Here is a 9831-nt window from a genome sequence, read left to right as displayed (position 1 = left end):
CCACATGCCCAAGAAAACTCACTTTGAACTGATTGGCTACTAACAGCAGATGCCATAAAAAAGGTGATCACATTATACAAAATCTCATCATAGACGTGATCACATTATACGACTGCCAAACATCTGAGAATCATTGCCCAGCCAAGTTGACATACAATGTTAACGATCACAAGTCCGTGATCGTAGATGGATGGATTTACATCTGGGTTCTCAATTCTGTTCCACTGGTCAATGTGTCTGTCACTGTACCAGTACCAGGCTGTTTTAACTACCATACCTGTCTAGTAGGTTTTGAGGTCAGGTAGTGCAATGCTTCCTGCTTTATTCTCATTCCTCAATAATGCTTTACTTACCCAGGGCCTCTTTCCTTTGGCTGTAATCTTTGTGGAAACAGGTTGCCAGGCCTATTTCCCATTGAGCCACTGCGTGGGTTCGAACTGCCAACTTTTGGGTTAGCATCTGATTACAAACTACATGTACCACCCAGCCTCCAAGTTATTCATTGTATAGTTCTCTACGGCTGTGTAGCAAATCACCAGAAAACTTAACTTCTCAAAAAAAAAAAAAATTATTACTGCATTCAATTTCTGTGGGTCAGAAATCTGGGAGAAGTTCAGCAGGGTAGTTCTGGCTCAGGGTATCTCATGTTGTTGCAGTAAAGATGTTAGCTCGGGATGTGGCCACTCTGAAGGCTTGACTGTGAATGGAGGATCCACATCCAAGATGGTTCACTCACATGGTTGTTGATGGGAGTCCTCAGTTTCATGCCACATAGAACCAGGGCTACTTGAGTGTTCTTACAACACGGCAGCTAACTTCTCCCAGAGCACGTGGTCTGAGAGAAAATGCAGGCAGATGCCACAATAGTTTTTATGACCTACCTTAGAAGTGACATGCCATCATTTCTATCATATTCTATTGGTCACACAGACCAACCCTGACACTCAAGGCATAAATATTAGGAGGCAGAAATCATGAGTTGGAATCAATTTGATGGCAACTAACAACAACAACAATAGGACATTAAACTTGTGAGATGCACGTTTATTCTTTTTTTTTTTTTTTTTTTGAGGACAGAGACCCTTGGAATGAGGGAATGAAAAGGTAAGGGAAATTTTATATGTGTAAGCTTCTGTCTTACAATTGCTATACAGATTGGCTAAAGTTACTTTGATTTTGTTGCTGGTTATGTGTCCACCAAGGGAGTGGTCCACGGCAGTGTAGAAAGCAGAAAGGAAACATTATACTGGTGTACTGTAAATATTTATCATTCTTTTTTTTTTCTTCTCCAAGTTTGGAAGTTCTATACTGTTTCTACTATTTCGTGTTCACTCTAAAAATGACTATATATGTAGGTAAGTCCAAACTGAATAAACATCTTTACCCAAATATTAGATAATATAAGGATCCTAGAACCCTCATGTTCCCTCCTTTTATTCTCATCTAATAACTTATTCTTTCCTCTAAATTTATATATTATTGTTGCTGGTCGTATAATTATATATTATTTTAAAACTTTATCAGACAATGTTATTATAGTTTTATACAGTTGGTATAATTTGGAATGACCACATATTCACCACTCTCTTGTTCTTCATTTATCATTTCATCTCAGACTTTCTATCTGGGGTCATTTTCCTTCTGCCTGAAATATACCCTTTAGAATTTTCTCCAGTAAAATTTTCTTGGTAGCAAACGATCTGAATTTTTGTTCACCTGAAAATGTTTTTCTCTGTATTGAAGGGATTCCACACTGGCAGTTATTTTCTTTTGGCACATTGAACACATCTCTGAACTATTTCTGGCTCCCACCATTGCTTCTGAAACGTCAGCAGTTGAAGGTATTCTGTCTTTCCCACCTCCGACTGTTTTTAAGATATTCTCTTTGTCTTAGGTGTTCTATGGTTACCCTATGATATTTCTAGGGCATTTTCCTTTTTGTTTATACTGATTGGGGTATTTATAGCTTGTTGAATATGTGAACTGTTCAAGAAACCATTTTCAGAAGAGGAAGGCAGCATCATCAGTGCTCATGAAGAATTCTTTAACCTCTTGCAGTACCTTGCACTAGCATCTGGTTCGCTGTCTGAATGTCATACAGGTTCAGTTTTACTGGAGGACCAATTGACTTATTACCAAATTATGGCTACTACCATCTACACAGGAAATTCTGCACCCTCCATCCAACAGCTGCTGTGTGTTCCTGGGGACTTCTATACAAGTCTTTTCATGGTACGGAGATGGACCACGGCCCTTGCTTGGGGGATGCTGTTATAATGATTGTTGTTGTTAGTGTGCCGTCGAGTTGGTTCAAACTCATAGTGACCCTATGAACAACAGAACAAAACACTGCCTGGTCCTGTACCATCCTAAAATCGTTCCTATGTTTGAGACTATTGTTGTTGCCATTGTGTCAATTCATCTTATTAAGGGTCTTCCTCTTTCACACTGACCCCTCTACCTTACCAAGCATGATGTCCTTCTCCAGGGACTGGTCCCTCCCGATAATACGTGCAAAGGATGTGAGAAGAAGCCTCAGCATCCTCCCATCTTAGGAGTACTCTGGCTGTACTTCTTGCAAGACAGATTTCTTCATTCTTCTGGCAGTCCATGATATAGTCAATATCCTTTGACAACCCCATAATTCAAATGCATCAATTCTTTCTCAGTCTTCCTTATTCATTGTCCAGATTTTGTATGCAAATGAAGCGATTGAAAATAGCATGGCTTGAGTCAGGCACATATTAGTCTGCTAAGTGACATCTTTACTTTTTAACACTTCAAAAAAGTATTTTGTAGAAGATTTGCCCAATGCAATCCATCGTTTGATTTCTTGACTGCTGCTTCCATGGGTGTTAATTGCGGAACAAGTAAAATGAAATCCTTAACAACTTCAGTCTTTTCTCCATTTATTCTGATGTGACTTATTGGTCCAGTAGTGAGGATTTTGGTTTTCTTTATGTAGAGGTGTAATCCATACTAAAGGCTGTGGTCTTTGATCTTCATCAGTAAATGCTTCAAATCCTCTTCACTTTCAGCAAGCAAGGTTGTGTCATCCGCATAACGCAGGTTGTTAATGAGTCTTCCTCCAATCCTGATGCCCCATTCTTCTTCACATAGTCCAGCTTCTCAGATTATTTGTTCAGCACTCAGATTGAATAGGTATGATAAAAAGATACAACCCTGCCACACACCTTTCCTGATTTTATACCAGGTGGTATCTCCAAATTCTGTTCACATGACTGCCTTTTGGTATATGTCCACATAAGCACCATAAAGCCTCTTGGAATTCCAATTCTTTACAACGTTATCCATAATTATTTATGAGCCACACAGTTGAATACTTTTACATAGTCAATAAAACACAGGTAAACATCTTTCTTGTATTCTATATATGATTAATGGTAACAAAATTACTGTAGAGTTTAATAGCTTTCTTTTCAAGGTTCCACATTTGCTAAGGTGAAAAGACCAAAAATTGTGATCCAGGTTCTTTTGGCTGGCTTTATACCATAAACATTATCAAAATATATGATCTCTGGAAATCCATGTTTGACGTACAGGTTTTCTGGCAAAATAAGTTGAAGATGATGCTGAAGGACAGCTCTCAGTTTCAGAGTTTTGCATAGGAGCTGGGAACAAGCAATGCCTCCTTAGGCACTTATAAAAAAGTTTTCCCATTGCAAAATGATTCATAACCTAAGGAACCCTTCATTACTACCCTACTGTCAGGCTTAGAGACTTTTTTTTTTTTTTTGGTGGATTTGAAGACAATACAAAGACAGAGTTAAGAGTAATTGTGTACCTACTGAGGATATTTTTCATGTTTTTGATCAGGGTATACGGCATGATGGTGTTTACTCGCTGTTGAACCTGTGCAGAGACCGCTAACAGGCACTTTATAGGCACAGTGACAGCAACCTGCTTTCTAGTGAACTCAGTGCATCTCTGCACAGACATCACAGAGTTACTGAGATATACAGTTTTAAGCACTTCAACAGCATTGTGACTGGACACTTTGGAGACTATTTAGACATCAGTTACGGAGTTCTTCTGAGTTTCTAGTTGGGTTTAATTTCAAATATGGATACCCAATATACAGAGAAGGCTCTCAGCTTGGGTTCCATGGTATCAGCCTGAATCATGCCAAGTTTTCTGATTTCACTGTGGGACAATCTCACGACTTAGGAAAGTTCTACAGGTTCACAATTTTCCTAACATTCTTGATTTCAGAAACCTGTGGAGAGGTTGAGTATATCTCTTCACCTTCCCAAGAAGTTTATGCTTAGACCTGAGAAGTGATATTATTGCAGTGATCTGCCAAAAGTGTGCAGAAATTCCTGCATGCCACGAATTTCTCCTGACATCTTCATGGCCTACATTAGCTTATCTGCAATTTTACAACTCACTCAACAGTTTAACTCTTGAGCATGATAATGACTCTCTTCTAAACTAATTTAAAAAAAAAATTACCATCATGTCAATTCTGACTCATAGCAACCCTATAGAACAGAGTACAACTGCTCCATAGGGTTTCCCAGGAGCAGCTGGTGGATTCAAACTGCCCACCTTTTGGTTAGCAGCCAAGTTCCTGACCACTGAGGCACCCTTAAAAGCCTGTTTTGCCTATTTAATCTATCACCCAGAAATAATCTTTAAACCTTGAATCAAAACTATCTCATGAAGTCACCTTTAAAATAAACAACAGTTTAGCTCCACTAATAAAGAGTGTCTGCCTTGATCATTGTGTTCTTTTAAACGATTATATATGTGAGATAAAATTGACAACATAAACCCTACAGCACAGATGAGAACATTAAGGGGCAGATAGTGTAAGTTAATGGTGGTGAAAAAATATAAGAAGAGTTGATGAGAATGGTGACAGGATGTGAAGAATGTAACCAATGTTGGTTGAGCTGAACATGTAGAAATTGCTGAATGGGTATATGCTTTGTTGTGTATATTTTCACAAAAAATTAAAAAAAAAAAAAAGAAACCTATCTAGATAAACACACCAGTGAATTCCCCATACGGAAGCACAACAAGGGGTTTGTTTCTGATGGTCTGAAATCACATGGCTATAGGAGGAAAGACTATGGACAAAATTAAAGAGATCACAGTATAGGAAATGTTGACAGTAAAAACACTTCGTTGTTGTTGCTGTTGGCAGGTGCCATTGAGTCAGTTCCAACTCATAGTGACCTTATGTACCACAGAATGAAACACTGCCCAGTCCTGCGCCATCCTCACAATCATTGTTATGCTTAAGCCCATTGTTGCAACCACTGTGTCAATTCATCTTGTTGAGGGTTGTCCTCTTTTCTGCTGACCCTGTGCTTTACCAAGCATGATGTCCTCCTCAAGGGACTGATCCCTCCTGACAACATGTCCAAAGTATGTAAGACACAGTCTTGCCATCCTTGCTTCTAAGGAGCATTCTGGTTGTACTTCTCCCAAGACAGATTTGTTCGTTCTTCTGGCAGTCCATGGTATATTCAATATTCTTTGCCAACACCACAATTCAATAACATCAATTCTTATTCCAGTCTTCCTTATTCATTGTCCAGCTTTCTCATGCGTATGATGTGATTAAAAATACTGTGGCTAGGATCAGGTGCACCTTAATCTTCAAGGTGAACTCTTTAAAGAGGTCCTTTGCAGCAGATTTGCCCAATGCAATCCATCATTTGGTTTCTTGACTGCTGCTTCCATGGCTGTTGATTGTGGATTCAAGTAAAATGAAATCCTTGAAAACTTCAATCTTTTCCCTGTTTGTCATGATGTGGCTTGCTGGTCCAGTCGTGAGGACTTTTGTTTTCTATATGTTGAGGTAAAATCCATACTAAAGGCTGTGGTCTTTGATCTTCATCAGTAAATGCTTCAAATCCTCTTCACTTTCAGCAAGCAAGATTGTGTCATCTGCATAATGTAGGTTGTTAATGAGTCTTCCTCCAATCCCGATGCCCTGTTCTTCTTCATACAGTCCAGCTTCTCAGGTTATCTGTTCAGCACACAGATTGAATAGGTATGGTGAAAGGATATAACACTGACCCACATCTTTTCTAACTTTATACCACTCAGTACGCCCTTGTTCTGCCCGAACAACTGCCTCTGATCTATGTAAAGGTTCCTCATGAGCACAATTAAATGTTATAGAACTCGCATTCTTCACAATGTTATCCATAATTTGTGATGATCCACACAGTTGAATGCCTTTGCATAGTCAGTAAAACACAGGTAAAAATCCTTCTGCTATTCTCTGATTTCAGCCAGGATCCATCTGACATCAGCAATGATATCCCTGGTTCCATGTCCTTTTCTGAATCTGGCCTGAATTTCTGGCAGTTCCCTATCAATATACTGCTGCAGCCGTATGAATGATCTTCAGCAAAATTTTGCATGCATGTTAGTTGGTTTATTTTCTCAAAATACTTTAGTGAGAAGATAAACCAACGAATATGAATTTTGCCTAGGTGGCAGAACTTACTACCTCACTCTAAAGTCTTTTAATTCTTGCACTGACACTTGTTATGCTTTTATATTTTTCATAGCTTTCAAAATTCTTAAAGCAATAAGGATTCCTCACGTCTTCAAAGCTAAAATTTCTAATAGGCCTTCTGCTGTGGTTGTTAGAAAGTATTTTTCCTTTGCTAAAAAAAAAAAAAATAGTGGAGCCATGGTTTGGGTCATTTTGTTTATTTGTTTAGTTAACTGGAACCTTTATTTTTATCTTTAACAACTGACTGAACACTTGTAGTAACTTTGCTTTAACGTCAGGTCCCAAAAGTTTGAACTTTAGAAACTAACGTATTTTTTGCACCCAGACCATCTTTAGCATCTCAAGACGGCTGTGTAGTAGCATCAAGTTTTGCTCCTTTATCTTGCTTGTATAACTTATGAAATGGCTCATATGGAAAAAATAGGAATGCTAGCAATAAATAGTGAGGGTGGCATGCTTCAATTTTATCAAAATGGCTCTACAATATTGAAAGAGTTGCTTTGTTTGACAGGCACACCATGTAGAAAGAGTAGTCAACACAAGTCTTCTTCCCTTTGGGGAGCTTTTTATAAATATTCAAGTCGATTTTATTTAGATAAAGTTTTGTTGCTATGAATAAGTCCTAAAAAAGATGTTTGGCTTTCAAGATGGGTAGAAGTTTTTTCATTTACAAGGGTGGACTATGAGCAAAATAACTGCAAAATGATTTTATTATTTGTTTTGGAGAAACAAAACACATTTCAGACATATACCTTACCAGGAGTCTTACAAAACAAATCGTAAAAAAGTTGGTACAGCTCAATAGATTCATAAATTTCCTCATTGCCCAAAACACCTGGAAAGATTGGGTAGTATCCCAGAAGAATACCAAAGTGGATTTTGAAAACTAATGTGGTCAGTTTTGTGGTAGAGAAAGAGGCGGGTACTTTGTCATGACACAATGAGCACAAGCTCTAGAGAAAAGAGAAAAAAGCTAACTATCCCTATGTACAGTGTGAATGGGTAGGCCTGTGAGAATTCTAGTTGTTTTCTTTATGACTACATTATGGTAAACATTCTGGTGCAAAAAAAAAAACTGCTGTGTTAAATTATTATAAAACTGTGGTAAGCTGAGTCAAAGAATGACATTCACAAGTTGAAGAAGCCCTGTCACCTGACTTAGACAGACAGTGATGGAAGGCATCACTGAGCTACCCCTAGATAGGGCCTTACCACACACAATCTTCTGTCGAAGAAGATGATCTTTCCCTGGAAAGAAGAAATTGGCCTGTTTATCCATTTCTTACTATTCATATTTTTTTTCCTTAGATATAAGGACTAGTGACCTGCCTCTCACAGCAAGTTACAGATCAGCCGTGGCAGCTGACCTGAAAACTCCTGATAATATTCCACTTGGACAAGTGACAGACTTTCTATGCTAATTGTGCCTCACCGATATCTAAAACAGCCAACTTTCCAATATTTATTGCAACCCCTCAGTCTTACTAAAGTGGGTCCCATTCTATGACAACTGCTCTGACTCAGAAATTCTAATGCTACAAAATTCAACCTACCTGTTTTCAATACAAAGCTTGTGCTTCTGATTTCCCTTGTTTGTTCCTCAAAGTGTTGGCATTTATTTCCTATAAATACAAACCTCCCGTCTCATGTATCAAGATCAGAGACCGTAGAACTTCTGTGCTGATAACCACTTTCCTCCAGCCCAAATTTAACTACCTTCTCCTCAGGGAATCAATCCTTCAATGAAACCTCTCATACACAGCAGAAGTGGAGCAGGAGAGCTTCTCCTTTCACTTTCATTGAAAAACTTCACCCTAGAGATCACCAATAGGACCGATAGTTTGGTGTCAGTTGCTACAACGTTTTACTAAGCTATGCTCACTTTGAGCTGATATTGAAAAACAGTATGAGAATAATTTTGAAAGGAGCACATTTTTATTACTCATAAAGGTATACAGCATACAGAACACAGGTCATAGACGTTGGACTTTTGTTTTTCAAACAAATTTAAATGGTTAGTAAATTGCATCTCAAATTTATATGAACAAGTTTTGATAGAGCTCTCTTTATGTTTCAGCATGTTCTTGATATAGAATTATTTTTCTTTTCCATCACGTTTTGTTCTATAATACTAAGGTGAACTTTACCTTGGTTTTCCCAGATTATCACACATTACAATTAGTATAAATTATGATTTTCTGCTTGTGAAATAAAATGTGATATCTTCCTGGTTGCAATAGCACCCTTGCCATCAATCCTAAGTTATCACTGGGGTCTAGGGACATAGTTTCTTTTTGAATACAGGAATAAAAGCGACTTCTATGAAATCCATCCAAAAAATTGTGAAACTTCCACATTAATAGAAACCTATTTTTCCAAAGTGGGACGCTATTTATATCCTATTCTGAGATGGATAAATTGGACCTGAAGTGTTGCACTACATTATGGTGAGAAATCTGAAATAATGGCTGAGAACAGTAGGTTGGATTTAAGAATTTTGAGGTCACTGTTAATCTTTAGTAACAAAGACACTAGGGGTGTCATTACATAAATTCAAATTTTGTCATTTCCGGAAGAGAATAACTATAACAATAAAGGGAATATTTTTAAAAAACTAGAATTGCTATAAGGAATCTCCCCTAAATTATAGAAAATGCCGCCATTCATTAAGAGGAGTGGTCTTACTGACTACTTAAATCCATAAATTAAAGTGATGAAAATATTTTTAATGTAACAGACGCTATTTTCTTCAGATATGGAATGTGAGGTAGTATGATATAATGACTGAGCTTGTGGGGTTTGGAATCACGTATAACTTGATTGATCCTCTAATGTACAATTTATCAGCCTTGTATCCTTGCAAAAGTTGTTTAATTGCTATCATTTTATGCTTGTCATCTGTAGGGATAAAAAGGCTACTCATCTCACTGGGCTGATGTGAGAATAAACAAAAATATGATGCATGAAAACCTCTTAGTACAAGTCTTAGTAGAAAATAAAATGCTCAAGAATCTCTCGATAAAATTTAATCAGTTTTTACTGCAGCACATTGAGTACCCTGTCACTAGAACATTAAGGCACATAAAGAAAGCCTGTTTGTCAGAACTATGATAGATGTGAATTAATGCAGAACTTTGGATGTAGTAGTTGTTATCTAAAGTTTATCCTGAATCTGAGAGGTTACATTTATTTTAATACCTTTAATAATTATCTAAAAGTAGAATTATGTATTTAAAATGATATGATTGCACCGAAGGATGCAATTCATAGTTTTTCAATGGTTTTCTATTATCTGAATATTCTATAATGTATAATTAGCAAAGTCTTCTTAT

The sequence above is a fragment of the Elephas maximus genome, chromosome 1 (genome assembly GCF_024166365.1).
Source record: "Elephas maximus indicus isolate mEleMax1 chromosome 1, mEleMax1 primary haplotype, whole genome shotgun sequence".
NCBI lineage: Eukaryota > Metazoa > Chordata > Mammalia > Proboscidea > Elephantidae > Elephas > Elephas maximus.
The sequence above is the reverse complement of the archived record's forward strand: the minus strand, read 5'-3'. Positions refer to the sequence as shown.